General features: G+C 48.3%; 1 long non-coding RNA gene across 1 annotated transcript; it reads right to left on the minus strand.

Annotated features, from left to right (window-relative positions):
• Window positions 1-983: 983 nt before the first annotated feature.
• On the minus strand, window positions 984-18,707 carry LOC124487640. The gene is made up of 3 exons (XR_006958411.1): window positions 18,357-18,707; window positions 4,434-4,613; window positions 984-1,253 (listed from the first exon to the last, which is right to left on the minus strand). It is a non-coding gene; the product is annotated as an uncharacterized LOC124487640 (long non-coding RNA).
• Window positions 18,708-18,725: the final 18 nt, after the last annotated feature.

An 18,725-nucleotide genomic window follows, 5' to 3' on the forward strand; every position in this document is an offset into this window, starting at 1 on the left:
TCCTGCGTTAATTGCCATGGCTCGTTTTCCGCAAACACTCTAATATGCACATACAAATGCTAGACAGGGCCTGCTGTGCCGTAACACGAGTCCAAGATTAGATCCGGAACCGCCGTGTGCGGGGAGGGTATTTTCTTTGCGAGAGGACGATGAGGATTACGATGAGGATGACGACGATTAGGACGATGAAGACGATCCCGATGGATATCGACGTGGACTGGGCCAGTGTCTGTTCAGCGGTTCCTGCAGTTGCGGTGCATGTTGTCGTTGAGTCCTTTTCAGTTGCTGAGTCACAGAATCTTTTGTCTAATCCTGCCGCGTCAGTTGACTTTCCCGACATCGAGCGCTGAGCCGTCGAGTAGGGACCTGCCCAGAGCACCAGATTCAGGGAAACATTGAAGTAATGTCATATTTCGATCGAAGTCTTAGTCAGAACACTAGACTGTAAACCATTGTGGAACACACACACACACACACACTGCACATGGACCCAGAAGTGCTGATGGGACAGTGTACGTGACCTCATTAAAGCCATTACTACTCTGTGGGGGCTGGAATTTATGCCACACAGGTCTATGATCAAAAATCCCATCAATCACAGCATTAGCCCCCTGTTAAGAAGTCCTCTGCCTGAACACTCTCCTCAGCCGCAACGCCTCCCCCCCCCCCGGTCCATTTTCGATCAGGTTCCCTAATTGCCACCCTCATAGTTTCCCTCTTTTTCTTTTGCCGTGTTGACACCCCATAATAGTCGGCCCCTCCAAAGTGGTTGCGTGGTCGCCTCTGCCATTATGGGGTCCATTTTCATTCCGTCTGCAGGGGTCCCTAGTCCTCCCCATACCGACAGGGCTCCCCTAAATCATCGGCACGTGTAATTGTACCCTACTTACCCAAATGGCTTCCGCCTCCTCTATTTGCCTAAGTGCATTAACTTGGGCTTCTTGTGCTTTTGGAGGGGGGGGGGGGGGGGGGGGCGACGACTTTCCCCTCAGAATTCATGGTTCCGGACTCAGCCTGCCAGCTTGGTTCGTTTATGGTTGTCTTGCATGGGAACGTTTCTCCTCTGGAGATGTGCCGCTAATTATTCCAAGAGGATTCTCGTGGTGGATTTGGGAGGGCTTCGTGGCGAGGCGTGCCGTTGATTTGACGACAACATTCGACTTGAAAGCATCATTTCCGGGCTGCCGGGGGGAAATCGTGGGCCAAGCAACAGACAACGGGAGTGCGACATTACACAACACAAGACACCCACCCTGTAGGGAGAGAGAGAGACACAGAGAGAGAGAGAGAGAGAGAGAGAGAGAGAGAGAGACACAGAGAGACACAGAGAGACACAGAGAGACACAGAGAGACACAGAGAGAGAGAGAGAGAGAGAGAGAGAGACACACAGAGAGAGAGAGAGAGAGAGAGAGAGAGACACAGACACAGAGAGACACAGAGAGAGAGAGAGAGAGAGAGAGAGAGACACAGAGAGAGAGAGACACCGTCAGATGGCAGATTGTCCATCGCCCATCACAGTGAAAATAGCTGTTGCCAGGGGGGGGGCATAATGCTGTGGAGATTGCCCCGGCACTATTTTATGAACAATCCAATGCCCCGGCGAGTGCAATACCACCCAGACCCCCTCCCGCCCCCCCCCCCCCCAGCCTTCCCCCAACCCCCTTCTGCAAAACACACACACACTGACACACACAGTCTGGCTAGCGAGCTTGAGTCCCCCCCCCCCTCCTCCTCACCTCCCCTCCCCTGGCGATTTCCCCCGCCATGAGGCAAGAGTTTGTGAGGACTGGTCATAGAGTGGGGTGCCCCAGACCCACTCAGCCCCAGAAACACATCACTTAACCCCAGCGATCCGGCTGGCCCGCGCTCCGCATGGAAAAGCCAAAAGCCTTTTCCAGTTAGCCGCTTTCTGTCTTGCCTCGATCGATTTTGTGACAAAGGGATGGTCCGGTGTCAAATCAGGCGGCAAAACATCGGGAGAAAGTTTCAATTAGGCTTTTGTGGCGGAAATTAAAGGCCACAATGGATTCTCTCCTGCACTGTTCTGTCCTGGCAGGGCTAACAGGGCTGGTGTGTGTGTGTCTGTGTGTAGACGTGTGTGTGTGTTAGAGGGAGTGCATGTGGCTGCAGAAATATCCCACCCTGGAGCCCTAGACAAACTGCTGTTTCTCTTTGTATAATCACACAAAGCATGGCCATAATTGCAAGGCATGCGGGGATGACTTCTATACTGTAAAATGTCCATAATGTAGCTAAATACAAATTAACTCAGTGTGTGGTGGCTAACAATTGCACCGAGCATATCCAGTATCCAGTCAAAAATATATATAAATATATGTTATTGTAGCTACTCATAGGCAGCTAGTGTGCTAGTTGATACTGCTGCTACTGGTAGCCTGGTTAGTGTATGTAATGACTAGTGGTGTAATTGAATTACTCCCCTTTCACCTTTCGAGTGCTTCCCATTTCTAATGGAAGAAGCCAAGGCTTCATTTTAACCTTGGGGTTTGTCATTGAAACGTGTCAGAATCGCTGAGCCTATTTCTGGTCTGCCGCGAGAGAAAGCACGGCTGACGAGACGCCTTCCGTTAATCAATTCAACGGCAATTAGCGCTACGCTCCTCCGTTGTTATTCTGCAAACAGATGCTTGTGAGTTGCGCTAATTTCGTTATTTTGCCCAGAGAACCATGGCGTGGTGTAGTTCGATTACTCTCTCTTGTCAGGGAAATCTGCATTTCTTCAATTATGAGCTGAGCGCTTTTAATACACCTTTTGATTGATGAATCATTTTTAGAATTACTTTCAGATGTCATGGAAACTGTTTGGATCTATGGATGTGGCTGTTCATTAGTGTGCATTAGTTTAGGCTTGTCAGTTAAATCTGTCATAATTCTGTCTGAACTAACTGTTTAGAGACGACATTGTTTATCTCGGTTTGATCATGGAGGAGCAATCAGAGCGTCAAAGCTATTTATAGCCTTCTACCTCAGCCTTGATAGCAATTAATATTCTTGCGAATGAAGTAGCATTGTCATTCTGTCAATATACAGTCTATGTTGATGGTTTGCTGTTGCTCAAGTTTCTTTGAACATGATACCCCATTCCCTCAATCATAAACTGATGAAAGGCTCCAAACCGGACCTTTTAAAGGGAAACCCTTTCACTGTTTATTTAGTTTGGACTGAAACAGTGAATTTCTCCCGGCATCTTTTAGCTGGCTCGACTTCATTACCTTCGTCAGCCCCGCCAACGATCGCTGAAGCGCATTGGCTAATTACTCAGTCAGCCTGGTATTGGCAGGTGGCTGCACACATATCGATCACAGCGTTCAGGCTCTGGCTCTCAAATACAAATGAATCAAGTATTATTTCGGCAAGAAGGAAAAAATAGGGAGATCTTGAACCGCCCCACATTTTTGAGAATCCAAACGTTTGAATGGCATCCTTGAAATGATAAGAATAGGGGAAAAGTGAAAACATCTTTTTGGGAGGACGCATACAGCCAGAGGACATTCAAACCCTTTAATCGGGTTCAGGAGGACACCCATGACTCACCGAGCCAGTTCTGTGAGATCTTATCTTCAAATAGCACAGCTTCTAGATCATTCTGGACTGCATGTTCTTTGTTGTTCTTCGTGGAGTGGCTGGCTAGTCCTAACAGCAACCATTGACTTTGATTTGGGTACTATTTCCATCCCATTCCACTTAAGCTTAGCCTGGACTCTGACTCTTTGGGTGCATGTATGAAGTAGACAGTGCCTTATTGTATGCAGTAATGTCATCTTGGCAGAGCCTGCCTGACGCCTTTCGGAATTCCAATCCAGGACATGAAATTGAATTTGGTGGCGGGGACATATTTAGCATGAGATGTTTTCTTATCAATTAGTATACCTGTCTGTAGTTCCACACGATGCAAAGCATAGTTGCTTTACGAGCTAACGTAGATTCATCCTTGAGCAAAGTGGGTGGATAAATGGGCGGAATTATGCACGCATGGTATAAATGGAGATGTCTGTGGATCCTTTCCCAGAGAGCGAGTCTGAGATTGGAACTCGGTGCCTCCAAGCCCTGTGGATTTATCGGAGGTCATTTATGTTGCTTGGTCGGGCGCCAGCGCGCCCTGATTGAAATATACGTCAGCGGGGTGATTAACGGATAATGACAGACCCGGGTGTCGATATGTTCTCCTCGCAGATTTGTGGTGCGGGCATGATCGCCGGCCCAATATATCACCTGCTTGGGAGTCAGCGTTGAGGTGTTGGGGGAGGGGTGAGTTGGGGGTGGGGGGGGGGAGGGGGTGGGGAGGGGGGGAGGCTAGAACTATTCCCCCCCCCACACACACACACACACACAAAAAGAACCCCAGGATTCCAGGCTCCTTCTTGTGCCGCGTGGAAGTTATTTCTCATTTTAGTGCTCTGGCAGTAAATACCTTGCTCTGCCGTCTGTGGTCCTGGCCTGAACCGGTGACCTCCCTCCATCTCGGATGATACTCCCCTGGTCCCCCAGCTCAAGGCTGCCTGACGTGCGCCGTGTCCCAGCCTAGGCCCTGTAATTCACAGCCCTCTACTTCGCCTGCCAGAGGGTATTGATTTTTGTTTCCCCCAATCTCCTGGAGAGAAGCAAAGAAAAAGATTAAAAACACTGTCAGTTTAGAGTTGAATAAGAATCCTGCACAGGGGAGATACCTCGGAGAGGAAAGGGTCTAGGCTGAGATGGGTCTCTCTTTATGGTTTTAACTCTTTCCTGACCCGACAGTCCACAGCTGGCTGGGAGACGGCAAGGTCACTAGGATGTCACTAATCCACTTAGCGACATCAGCACGATTTATCTTAATTCACACGTTGCGACGTCTTCATTGTTGATGGTGTCGCCGTCGGTTTGGAGATTTCGCTGTGGGCTGTGGGTGACATTTTGGGTGCCAAGTTAAATGGACCATGGTGCTGTCTTTTGTCACTTTTCAATTCCTCATCTCTAACTACCAACAATGCGAGCAGCTGTTGTGACAGGAATCATAACGTCAATACATATATTCTGGTCCAAAGCAATAGGTTTTCATAATCATGACTTGAGTGAAATTCTGAATTCTTCTGCCCATATGTGTTAGAATCACAGCAGTGTGTGTGGTCTGCATTATGATCGCACCAGTCAGGCTTTATTCATCTCAGGGGTGTTGAAAAGGCCCCTCATTGGCTCTGACCCTACATGAAATATTGTCTTATCAGCTGAACATGAGTTGCCATAAGACATTAGGGGTGGCACACATCCTCAGTATGCTACTCCTGCCAGGCCCCTCCCTCCCTGTCTGGATCACAAGCAGTATGCTGTCACTTCCTGTCGCCTCAATACACCTCCCCACTCTGACGGACCTGCCTTGGTGACATCCACCATCTACATGTCTGTCTGTCTGTCTGTCTGTCTGTCTGTCTGTCTGTCTGTCTGTCTGTCTGTCTGTGCCTGCCTGCCTGCCTGCCTGCCTGCCTGCCTGCCTGCCTGCCTGCCTGCCTGTCTGTCTGTCTGTCTGTCTGTCTGTCTGTCTGTCTGTCTCTGCCTGTCTGTCTGTCTGTCTGTCTGTCTGCCTGTCTGTCTGTCTGCACATTTGTTGTGAGATAAGACAAGATCTGCGAGTAATTGTCGGTAAAACAAAGGGAATTACGGAAGATGTGACACGCCAATGTAAACAACGCGGTGACAGTTTTGTCTTCAGGTGACACGGCTCCAGGTTTACACGGCAGGACTTGTGTTCTATTATTCATGTCTGAGCTGATGAAGGACCCTCAGCCCTCCGGGACGCCGTTTGTACCACTCACGGAAAGCCTCTCGTCGAAGAAGTTTGAACTGACGTGCGTCGTCGCACCCATCTCCGAAACATGTTTGGATGTGAAATATTGATGACCTCCAAACATGGAGGAACACCTATTGCTTTGTGCTGCCTGTCACCATTTTACAAGCGCCGTGTGATGTCAATTAATGGGTCTAATGACACATTCCGTCTGTGCCCGCGGTTCAAGGGGTACGACGGCAACCTGGAAACTTGGTTCGTAAGTGTTCCCTTTGTGGCCTGGTTTCTCTGTGTGCGTGTGTGTGATGCGCACGGTAAAAAGGCGTGCGGTTCTATTGGGGGGGGGGACCAACGTGTCGCACAACCGCAGTAGGGGGCACATCTAAAGTTCTGTGCCCGGCTCTGACCTTTGTTGTCGTTCAACATCTGCTCTCCGTTTCCTTGAGTTGCCATGTTTTATCTTGTGTTGGGGGTAGTTCTTCTTTGGCTGTTTGTGATTCATTTCAGAAAAAAAGTATATTTGCAGTTATCATCAACTGGGATGGTGATATTCTTCCCCCCCCCCCCCCCCCCCCCCCCGGGGAATTTATTTATGGTAATATCGCATCTCATCTTGTGTTATTCAAATGACCTTTGTTTCGGGGAGGACCGGGGCGACTAGCACTGCTCCAAGGCCATCCCCATTGCTGTTGCATATTCATTTACTGTGCCCCTCCTTAACAACCCCGTTGTAAACATCTTAGTTCCGCCCACGAGGGGTAATATCGCACCGTTATGAGTCCCTACTCCAGCTCTTTTTTTCTTTCGGTCTCAGTTGCCCATTGGCCCCCCTCCTGGGTCGTCTCTGCCTTGACCCTTTTAATCTGTCACTCAACAACAGACACTGAGACCACACCGCAGTGATTATGGCTGTTGACATGTGGCCCGCGTGCACCGGGATAAGTGGCGGGGCCTTCATTGATCCATTGTTAAACACTTGACTCATAATCAATCCATTTTCATTTCATACAATGCCGCTTAGCCGAGTAGACGTTGTAGATCACGTCCCAGGGCTTCTGAAAGTTCTGGGCGGTAGTTAAAGGGGGGGGGGGGAAACAACCGATTAGAAATGACACATTGGAAACGACGCCTCAAGTACACAAGTGTGTGTGTGTGTGTGTGTGTGCGCATCTGCAGGTCGACTAGGGTGTCCACAGCCAGACGAGCGTCGACCCCGTAGATCGGCGTTGTTTGCAAAACAGTACCCGCGGAACGATCAATTACGATCGGAAAACGACATTACGCCGCGCGGCTGAGTTATGCAAACAAGCGGAGGTGTTTTCGAACCCTAAATGGCCCAGCTGCGTCCATTTAATTGGTTAGCGATGCTAGTTACCGAAGATGTAGGCACGCTCCTCACCTGGGCGTTCTAGTGAAGTTATTATCTGCCGCGTTGACACGTCTCCATATGGCGACGCAGGTGCGGGACGCGAGACGGAAGCGCACTCCTCCCTCCAGTCCACGGTGACATCAGTTATTTGTGTTTGTCCCGCTGCTTTTGGCTGGATGGAAGGGGTGTGGTCTCGTTCGGTTACCCCCCCCACACGCGCACGCACGCGCGCGCACGCAGATTTTACAAACATGCAGCTGAAGCCCAGGTGGATTCGGAGCAAGCTGTTTTCACCAGCAGCTCGCCTTTCCCCCCATGCCCCCCCCCCCCCCCCCCCCCCCCCCCCCCCCCCACACCCCTAGTCAGCAGAGCTGTCAGACGAACGGCACTCATAATGAAGGGTAAAATATTTTATTCAGATTTATTAATTTGAAAATGAAGCATGCCCGTAGACAGAGGGACTGTTCTTCTCAATCTGTCAACGCGGAGCCAGTCGCTGTTGACACCGATATTCATTTGTCTTGTCGGCTCTGACAGTCAGATTTTCCCAGTGCTCGGCGGAGAGGAATCGCCCTGGGATTTTTTGAGCCGGATAAAACACATTCCGACAAGGAACAGCCTCTTTATTAATGCAAATGAAGCCCGAAAAATGCCAGCAACAGCTACTTGGCTCCAGACTCCTGGATATTTCCCTGTTATTTCCAGGGAGTCGTTTTAATAAAAGCAGGGCTGGAGAATGACTGTGTGCAGGGGCTTCCAGGAGAAGCTGTCACTCTACAGCTGTGCCGCGCGGATGTCGAAACAACTTCTGGAGTCTTTCCCTCACTTTCAGGTGTCCTCTCCTGCAAGTACGGTACCTTGGTTATAACAGCAAAGGAGGAACTGGCCATTTGCCCTTTCCGGAACATACTATTTTGGGAATGTGATGAACAAACAGTTTTTTTCCCCCCCTCAGGCAATTTTCAGTTTTTCTCTTTATTAAACACTTTACACAAAGTTTTTTTTTCTTCCCAGTAAGGGTTTTATCGTCCGTGTCTAGCGTCAAAGTCAAGTCAAATTGTCATGTATTATATTGTCATTGTATTATTGTCACGTCACGTCTGACAGTCTGCATATGAATCCGAGGGCCAGACGCAGAATGGCTGTGGACGAGTGGTGCCGGACCGCGCGATGGCAGCCCACTTGTTGTTTTTAGTTCGCCGAGAATCCTTTGACATTTATCCCTCCCCACCTGCTCTGTGATGGGGATAACAAGTGACAGGGCCCCTCTCTCCCTCCCTGTCCCTCCATCCATCCTCTCTGTCTCTCCACCCTCTCCTCCCCCGCCCCCGCCTCGTCCTCCACCCCCTGACCCTCCTCCCTCGTCCCCCGCTCTCCTCCCTCCCCCCCTGTGCGGGGAGGCGAGCGGACCCCTCCTTCCTCCTCCTCCGCCCCCCGCCCCCAACCCCAACCCTGGCCACTCCCATCACAATAACGTAAATTGAACCTCCCGGTGGGCTCGCGGGATCGTTAAAAAACGGAAGGCTGTCAATCAGCCGGCCGCGCGACGGGAGACGGCGCGAGCGCGGGGACGGGCCTAGGGCGAAGATGTGCATCATGGGATTGCTCCCTTGCTACCGGTAGAGGACGGGGGATGGCTTTTCCAATCCTTCAATTACCTAAATGGACGAGATGGTCAGGGAGCCACTGCTGCCACTGTAGCTATCCTAAAACGCTCAGATGGGTTAATTGGTTATCTCCTCCAACAAGGTAGAGGCCGTACATCACTCAGAGACATGAGGCTTCACTCCATCAGAAGCCTCACTCAGTCAATGGAACACGCCGGAAGACAGAGCGCTGGACCTCGAAGCTGCCGCCGTGCGTGTGCGCTCGAGTGGGTTGCGTTCAAGACCGATAGTTCGTCTGTGCCCATACCGGAATGGAGACTGGCGCGCCGCCGGTGGGTGTGACAGATGGCCGCGTCCGTCTCTCTTCCCGTGTCTTGGGGCGGCCTCGCGTCGGGAAAAGTCACCTTAATTGCCAAGGCTTGAATACTTGACCCCCCCCCCCCCCCCGCCGTCAGTTCATTAACCTGACCATAAAAGAAGCCCTCTGTCCTGCCAAAGCTAGTACCCAGTCCGCCCATCTGAAAACCATCTCGCCCCACCCCCCCCCCCCCCCACCACCAGCATCTCCGCCACGGCGGCAAACGCCGCCGCCGCGCGCCACTTCATCAAGTGCCTTCATAATTTTAAAAGCCTTTTTTATGTTGTTGTTTTTTCCCCTCTCATATAGCAAATGGAGCCATAATTTAATATTTTAATGCATGTTAATGTGTTGTTTAACCTTCTAGCAACAATCAGGCGTCTCTAAAAGGTTAACCTTGAACGCGAGCCAGCGCCGGCGACGGGCACAATAACGCATCAATCTTTGAAAAACATCTCTGTCTAATGGATTGGTGGTTGATTGCTCGGCCCCCATCTCGAGGTAGATGCCGTATATATCGGAGAGGCATTAAAACGAGCATTTCTACATTTTCTCCCCCGCCAGCCCTCAGGGTCAGCGGATCGCCGGGGCGACAAAATGCTGAGTCAACGGTTGTCTCCTCATTTATCTGGGGTTTGCCTAAAGCTCCATTTAAGACGGTGGCAGCAAGAGATGAAATACCGTCCATTACCAGAGTTTGGAATTGTAATGGAGTCTAATAATGATTTCCATCTGCCTTACATGACGTTTCTTGCGATGGCACCAACTGGAACGCTGAAATTCGTCCTTATTTCAAGCACAGTACTCGATAGTACAATGTTGACCTGGCGGGACAGGAAGCTCCGCGTACTGGCCAGGAAGTATCGCCGTTTGAAATACAACAAACGGATTACCGTCCCTGCCGCCAGGTCTGTGACAAGGCATGCCCGGCGTGCCAAGTGTGGATGAATGCGAGGCACTAGACAGGACGGGGTGGGGTGCTTTATCCTCAGGTCTACCGGGTGCATCCAGAGCTGTGATCGCCTCATTCCCCCAGCCGCTTGTCTGTTGTTCTCCGGAGCTGCGTAGCCCGGTGGCAGTGCCCCCCGCCAGTGAGAGAGACGCCTGCGATCCAGCGCCGTGACGAGCAAGTTGAGCAATGGGCCCTGTCTGGATCGGCGAGGGGGCGCTGAAGCACAGTTCCCCTTTGTTCTGTGATGTATCGATCCATTCAGACTTCCCCCCCCCCCCCGATGGACTCCGCTCACTCCACTGTCTGCTCCCACCAGCTTGTGCTGCGCGTCTTCCCTCGCCCGTGTTCAGCCCCAACCCGAGGCCCGGCGGAGTCTTTTCCGGAGGTGAGTCTCCACCTGCAACTTTGACCGCGAAACGCGTGGCTCCGCGGACACGATTGGCCGACCGCCTGACGGATGGATCGGGCTCGGCCCCGCACCGGGGGGGGGGGGGAACGCACAGCTGTGACACCACAGCCAGAAGCAGGAGGGAGTTAGTCCTCAGGGGGTTTATCATTGCTCCATTGTTCTAGTGTCTAGAATCAAGGATACCATCAGGAGCCATCTTGTTTACATACTGATCCCAAAAAAGACTAAATACCAAAACCTCCATTCAGAGGGAGAGACAGAAGTACTTTTGGACAACAATCAATTGACGAAATATTCCCTCTCAAGGTAGCCGTGAACAAGTATGAATACAGGGTCGTTATTGCAGTTATTCCCTCCGGATTTCACAGGCATATCATCGACACAGGAAACCACTGTGATAGAAGCAGCAGCCAATGTCTTGAGCGGCGTTTGTAAAAGAGGCCCCCGAAGCATCCAGGATAGAAAAAAAAGGGGCAATTTCTTTCTTTTTTTATCTGCACAACACAACCCCATCGTCACATGTTGTGTTGACCCGGGGCCTGCAGTAAGGAGCTCCCTGTCTCTGCCAGCTCCGGAGGAACGATGATCCACCTCCGCCCGCTGCCCTGTCAGCTTCAGTCACTCTCAGCCACTCACAGGCTCCGAGCACCAGGGTGAGAGGCTGTGAAGGTCTGCTTAACACACACACATACCCGCACACCATACGGGGCACACATACACACCCTGCACAGGTCGCACACACTCATACACACCCTGTGTACAGGGCACACACACACACACACACTGTACAGGGCACACATACACACCCTGTACAGTCACACATACATCCACACCCTGTACAGGGTTAATCCTGGTGGTAAAGACTGTTTGCTGTCCCGTGCTGTTGTCTCGTGTCGGCGTTTTAAGTGATTAAGCGGGAGCTTTTTCATAGATGAGAAACGTGATATAAGGCTGGGCTTTAATTCATGGCTCCGTTTGATGCGTCGGCCCCACCTTTCGCAGCTTGTCAATCAGGGCCTGTCAGAATTCATGCCTCACGCCTTGTCGAAAAAGAGAATTGTGACCTCATGCATATCTATGCAATCATTGATATTGATAGGCGCTTCAGCTTCATTGAGGCTGTTGTTTTGATGGACTCGGTCAATCTTTCTTTGGTTTACTGGAATGTAGTCTCTACTCTTAAAATACAGAATATATAATGGAAGGGAATGTACTGTACATGGGGGGGGGAAAGCGTATTTTGACAATGAAAGTAGCTAGGCTGTCCTCGATCCTACAGAGATATCCAGTGCAGTAATTTATAGAGAAGCGGTTCTTCCACCTTGGTGTAATATTTGACAGGACTGATAGAAGTTTCTATTGTTACTTTTATTGTTACTATTGGGACAATATCACCGAGAGAATATCACATTAGAGTGGATCATATTTGTCCACAGGGAATGAACAAGCACACGTCTCTCAAATGGGACTGTTTGCACACTTTACAATGCCAATTTGATTGTGCAGCCCCTCCTACTGTACAGGTGTGTAGGACAATTCAAAAAGACCTCCAATTGGTTTTTATCATGGTCACCTTGCTTTGTAGCTTGAAAACCTTCCTACATGTTTTCGTTTTGCGAAATGCGCTGGCTGCTATCAGCGCTCGGCAGATGCTAGCGAGCTGTGCGAATGTCTGGTGTAACAGAGACCCCCTCAGGTATTCTCATTATTCTACCACTTAGCAGATGGCAGGGAAACTTAGCCACACTCACCACCCGTATACATCATACATATTCCACTCACAATTGACATAGGCTGTGTTTCACGGGCGCGCACGAGAGAGAGAGAGGGGGGGGGGGGTGGATGGGGGGGGGGGAAACGCACCTCGCTCAAGAACAACAACAGCCTCACCTGGGACTGCAAGAGACGGTGTGAGATGTCACTGTCAGTACACTTCAAACCTGTATGCAAAGCAGCTTTGGAACGCTATTCCGGAGATACGTCTCAACTGCCTGTTCTCAAACCCATGCCATTGTCGGCACAGCCATCTGAAACAGACGAGACATCCAAATTGTCGACTGAAACGCCTAAAGTAATGTCGGTGTAACGGTGAATAACCGGTCTAATTTTGGTGGTAGAGCCGGGTGGTAGTGTGTGGGAGCGCCGAGTCAGTTACCTCATGGCTAGTGTCCTGCATGTCAAAAGCTAGTTTTGATCATGCTTTATTTCCACTCTAGAGCCCTCCCCCCCCCACACTCCATCCCCCCCCCCCCCCCCTGCCCACTGTGGCAGGAGCAGGAGTAGTGCGGAGGGCACTGGGCTAGCGCTGGAGCTGAAGGGCACATTTCAGCCTGGCCAAGCACTGTAGACGGCCCTTCCTGCTTGACTGCACATCACGGGTCACCGGCTTATATTAGGAGGGACCCAGCCAAGCGAAACCCTCCGACATACCTGAAAAGATAAACAACGTGAGGCCGTCTGAACTCACGGGGGTAATAAACAAAAATAATTGTCACTTTGTGATCTTATGAATAGGATTTTGTGTCATGAGGAATTTGATTGTTGGCAGGGGGAGGTTCAACTCCAGCCATTGATGTGTTGCATTCATCAGTTTGCGTGTGGATTTCGAAGCCGTTAATCTTTTAATAAGCACCTTATCTATCTAATAACTTTAATAAATGAAAGGGGGGGGGGTCGATTTTTTTTTGATTAGTGTTCTTCTCCTCGATGGGATAAATCTATTTCTTGGCAATGGCCAGGAAAATTAAATGGAGTCTAGTAGAGAAAATGGAGGTATTCCTCTGGTCAGAGGGGGAAACTTCAGCAGACCCCTCGTGTCAGCTACTATTATTTATTTGGAGTTCAGGCTCTATCCATCACTGAGTTGCCACTCCGAACTGTCCCGGTGCTTACGCTGGCCACGTCTCCGATCTTACTACTGCATCCCACCTTCCAGTGCCATGATTGACGTTTCATGAGAGGCACCTCAAGGTGGGGCTAAATGGACTATATTCCCAATCATGTCGCGTAGGCGGAGTCTGGCTCTCATAGTCTCGCTATGTGCTTGCCAGCCTCATACTGTACATAACAAAAGCAAGCCGATGGAATAAGTCGAAATAACCCATAAACCCACCTTCGTCACGGCGCATTGTATTCTTTAGAAGGTCCTGCCTCTCTGGATCTCTGACTGCGCCATATGAAAGGAGAACGGGTCTGAATTCAGCTGTAGTTGAGCTCTGCTTATCTTTCCACGCACTGCCTGCTCTGCTCTGCTCAAGGCAGCATTTCAGATCAGATTTCACATTCAGCGTAGACCAGCTGGGAGAGAGCGAGAGGGCTTGTTTCTCTTCCTTTCCGATTCTGATCTTGGTTGCGAACTCAACAGCGCGAACGAGCGTAGGCTACAAAGAATCGGCTGTGCGCAATAGCTTCGCGTCGGAATTTTGTAAGGATTTCCGTAAATATTCGCAATTGACTCTTAGGTGAGGCAACGCATTAGATCGGAAGAGATGGACGAGCAGCCACGGTTGATGCACTCTCATGCGGGTGTAGGTATGGCTGGGCACCCTGGCCTGTCACAACATATGCAGGAAGGCACTGGTGGAACCGACGGCGATGGACGGAAACAGGACATTGGAGACATTTTACAGCAAATAATGACCATCACAGACCAAAGTCTGGATGAAGCTCAAGCAAGGTAAGACGTTCGCCATAAGACTGTAGCCTTGTCAACAGTGACGGTGAGTGAATGTATGAGGAAAACTGCATTCAACAAACGAAAAAAAGTCTCGCACGTCTTTGAGGTACCGGCGCAAAATGATGGAATATTGATGGAACAGAATTACGCACAACGACACATAATAAGCCCACTTTAGAACATAACTAACACATTTTCGGGAAATAAAATGACACTGTACCTACTACCACTACTACTTCTACCACTGCACTAATAGCCTAGTTTTATGAAGTAGTCGTATGACTATTTTGAAGGGATAGAAAGATAACAGGTCAATCATTTAGGACAGTACAGCATATGGGCTATAGAATGGCAATTTACCTTATGAAAGCAATATTGACAAAAATCCGAAGTAGACAATTAAATAATTAATTTGTAACATTCAAATAATTTGGGAAAGTGTAACACCGGGAATGCAATGTACAACATCAATATGTTCCACATTGACAAATTCAGACATCTCATAATATCCCTGTTCTATCATCAACAGAATCAATAGTTGCTCAGGCGTAGGTATCACAGCCTTCACCAGGCTCGAAGGCAGTGTTTACAACGTGGATGACCAGGAGGAGAGAAATCTGTGAAAATATCCCGAAACTCTCTTAATAGGCAAAAAAAGAACTTCTGTTATTTCCGCCGTACATTGATTAAGGGGAAGATGCAATTTAGAAGACCATTTTTAAAATATATTATTGGGCCTAATTATAGAAGGCATTGTCTTACAAATATTTGGTTATTTATCTTTGTGCCAGCGACAACTAAATTATAATGACACTTTTATAGATATATAATTTGGAGTTCATAATTTACCGATTAAGACTCAAATCACCTCTAGAATGGTCTTAACAAAAACTCAGTATTTTAACATATTAAACTCACAAAGGCAGCGCATCGTTCACGGGCCCTTATTTGAATAATCTTATCCAAGGAGTAGAAACACGACGAGTAACAAAAAAATGGCACAAGTGCTCTAGTGGCTTTTGGAATAAATCGATGTAATTTACTGACATTATTAAATAATAAATTATCGTGACATGGACTATGTTTACAGCATAGCAGCCAGACAGCTGAAATAAAACTACAGCATATCTTGACTGGTTTTATTTGAGATCTCTGAAGTCACTATATTTTGTTGCAGGAAACACGCCTTGAATTGCCACAGAATGAAGCCAGCTCTCTTCAACGTTTTGTGTGAAATCAAAGAAAAAACAGGTAGGCCCTTTTCCTCACTTCAAATGACAACCGGTAACGACATAAAGGACAAGATATTGTTTTGAGTTCCCAGTATGTAGACGGGAAGCCATTGTTAAAGGAAGGGAAGTAGTGTAAGCAAGCCACATTGTTCATTTACACCTACATTCACATTGCAAAACCTGTTGCAGGTTGTTTTCAGAATCACATCACCTTAAGAGACACACTATACCAATATTGTAATTTGCCATTGTCCAATTGACTGTACCGTACATTGATATGAATGTGAGTAAGCCATGTAATTGTTTTGAGGGATGATGGAGAGTATTGAGGCAGATTACCATATCTGAATGGCTCCCTTTTTGTGGAACTTGTCTAATCTGGAGAATGTGTCGAATGTAATTCAGTTGTGACTTCTCATGTATGTTGTTAGAGGCCCTGTCACTAGAATAATTGCTGTAAAAGCAATTACATGGGGTGGAAGTCATATTTCTTAAAACCCTTTCCCCTTTTGACATTTTTTAAATAGGCAGACATAGCAGTCAGCGCCGTGCAAAATAATAGCCTGTGTACATCTTCTCCTATCTGCTCTTATCTAAGGCTAGTGTGGAATCGGACTCTGGCAGGTTTTTGTACTTGGAAAGATATTGAGATGCCATCGCTGTGTGGTTTAATGTGGAAGGCTGACGTTCCGGTGGGTTTCACAGCCATTAGTGCATGAAATATACAGACGAGAAAGTCGTTCCCCCTGTTGTATCCTCGATAAAGTTTCAGTTGTGCTCCGAGACTGTGGAAGTGTCGTCGGTGGACAGCCTACCCTGTTTATTTTCTTGCTCGTGTGGAATTTTTCTCTGGCGTTATGTTTTCATTGAAGTTCAACCCCCTGCTGTCAGGCCGTGAGCCCCCACGTAGTTCACCCTGAATCGGCCCACTGTCTCAGGAAAGCAGGGGGCCTTTTGAGGCCTGCTGGCACTCTTTTCTTTTTGTGTTGTCTCTGTCGGTTTTTTGGAAGGGGGGTTGCGTGTGTGTGTGTTTGTAAGTTGTGTGTGTGTGTGTGTGGGGGAGGGAGGGTTGGAGGAGGGATGACACTGTTATGCATAGTGTTTCACTCCCTGGCATTTCACAGAGTTCATCCAAAGTTCGGCTCCTCGCAGAGTACAAAGTAAGTTGGACTTCTTCCTTGCTGTGCACCCTTTCCTTTTCGCTCTCCGTCGGTGACCTTCTATAGATCCCCTCGGCGACGGAATTGGGGATGTTGTCGTGGACAACACGAGTACAACGTTTTTTTGATCTTTGAAAGAAGAAAAAAAAAACGTAATCACGACGTCAGCATCTACATAATGTCTTAATGAGGATGCCGAGTTACTCAAAGGTTTACCGTTTACGGTCCGTTTTTAAACCCCGCTCCATAGGGTTGCCTCGGCATATAAAATTGGAGCATTCTCCCCCAACGGTTAGCGTGGACGAACACCTCTGACGAGTGATCTATAGCACCTCGCGTCTAGGCCAGCTGCCAAATAGTTAAAAGCCTTATGATGCATCCTGCTGTAAAATCCTCTTTAAAAAACCCCACTCAGGGAAGCCATGTAAAGTTCAGTCCGGAAAAGTCTGCCGGGTTTTCTATGTAAATAAAGAGAAGGGGAGCACACTGCACAGGCCTCTGGCCTGCTTGCGGAATGTGAGCCTCTCTCTCCGAGAGCTCGGACGCTACGCGCGTGTGAGGCTAATTCAGTCCTGATTTTTTTCCCCTCCGCAATTTTTTTTTGGGTGGTGTGGTGTCGTCGTAATAACTGTTGGATTTAGAGTATTGGATTCTTTATTTGTTGTGTTTCATTTCGACCGGGCTTGAGGCGCCTATTGAATAGTAGACACACTATAATAGAGACGTAGTTAGTGGGTCATTTTTTCATACGCGCGAAGGCAGTCGTGCGTGGATTAAAACACATAGAAAATGCATTTCGAAAATATAAAGCAGCTTTGAATTTTCAAAGGTGAGACTGAACATTTGACCTTTCTGCAAATGCTCTGACAGTCGCAGGCAGTACACTCTATTTCCCTGTTCCCCTTTTCTCAGTCCCTGCTCAGTTGGGTACATCCGTGAAAGTTCCCAGAGCAGAGGACAGCACCTGTAGGACAGAGTCCCAGCGCTGAGTAGGCCCGAACTCCTGACCTGCTCGCTTAATCTGAACCGGGGCGCTGTGACAAGTGGCCAACAGAAATATTGTCCAGTATAAACAAGCACAATGGCGTGTTTACACCCAAGAGGAAAGGAGAAGGAAGGAACACTTAATTTAAACCCGGCCACCTTTCTTTCTTTTTTTTACACATTGGCTTCTATTTTTTTTTTTGGGGTGGGGGGGGTTCTTTCTTGACTGTCTTTCCAGGCATATTTTGGTTGTCTTTTTACTGAGAGGAATTTCTGTCTGACTCTGTGGGAAATGTATTTACATATATAGTACTACTTAACTTCACTTCACCTTATGGACGATTATGTTCAACTTTGCTTGCAAAGTCTGCAACTGTAGTGTGTATGAGTAGAAGTGCACCAGCAACAGTTGTGTTATAAGAGGGCCTGGCATGGGGGACTTTCCAAAAATACATCCAAACAAATTGACTCCAATGCTATTAGGCAATGAAACCTTAACCATGTGCTGCTGCGCCACATATATAACTGTATATCCTCATATATACAGTAATGAGACACATCATATACACATATATAACTGTATATCCTCATATATACAGTAATGAGACACATCATATACACATATATAACTGTATATCCTCATATATACAGTAATGAGACACATCATATACACATATATAACTGTATATCCTCATATATACAGTAATGAGACACATCATATAAATGTGACACAGCTCAATCCAAACGTATACAGTATTTTTATACCCAAGGACTTAGAAGGTTGCTAAGGAACATTCATTCCCTAAAGAACGCAAATTGGACTCACGCGTTGGTATTTCGATGCATTCAGCGCTTTATTATTTGCTTCCCTTGTCTTCCCAGGTTATGCCCAGTGAGTTATGTCTTCTGACACCATCTGGTTTTTCAGTTGATGAAAAGGGCCTCTTCAGATAAGCAAGTGCTCGACAAAATTGTCTCGAAAATGATCGGACGTGACCTCTGTAAACACCTCACCAATATCATAAATTTCCCACCCGCGTCAAACAAACCGTGCTCCCTGATTGAGAGCCTCAGTGCATATGTGCTGGTCCTTCTCCTTGTTCATTTTTTTTCTCTTTCTCCCTCAACCTCGACAAAAGGCCAGTTTTCTCGTGGCCCGTGTTTGAACAGTGTACGGTTTCACGCCTGGGGTATC

Source organism: Hypomesus transpacificus, chromosome 26 (genome assembly GCF_021917145.1).
Source record: "Hypomesus transpacificus isolate Combined female chromosome 26, fHypTra1, whole genome shotgun sequence".
Lineage (NCBI taxonomy): Eukaryota > Metazoa > Chordata > Actinopteri > Osmeriformes > Osmeridae > Hypomesus > Hypomesus transpacificus.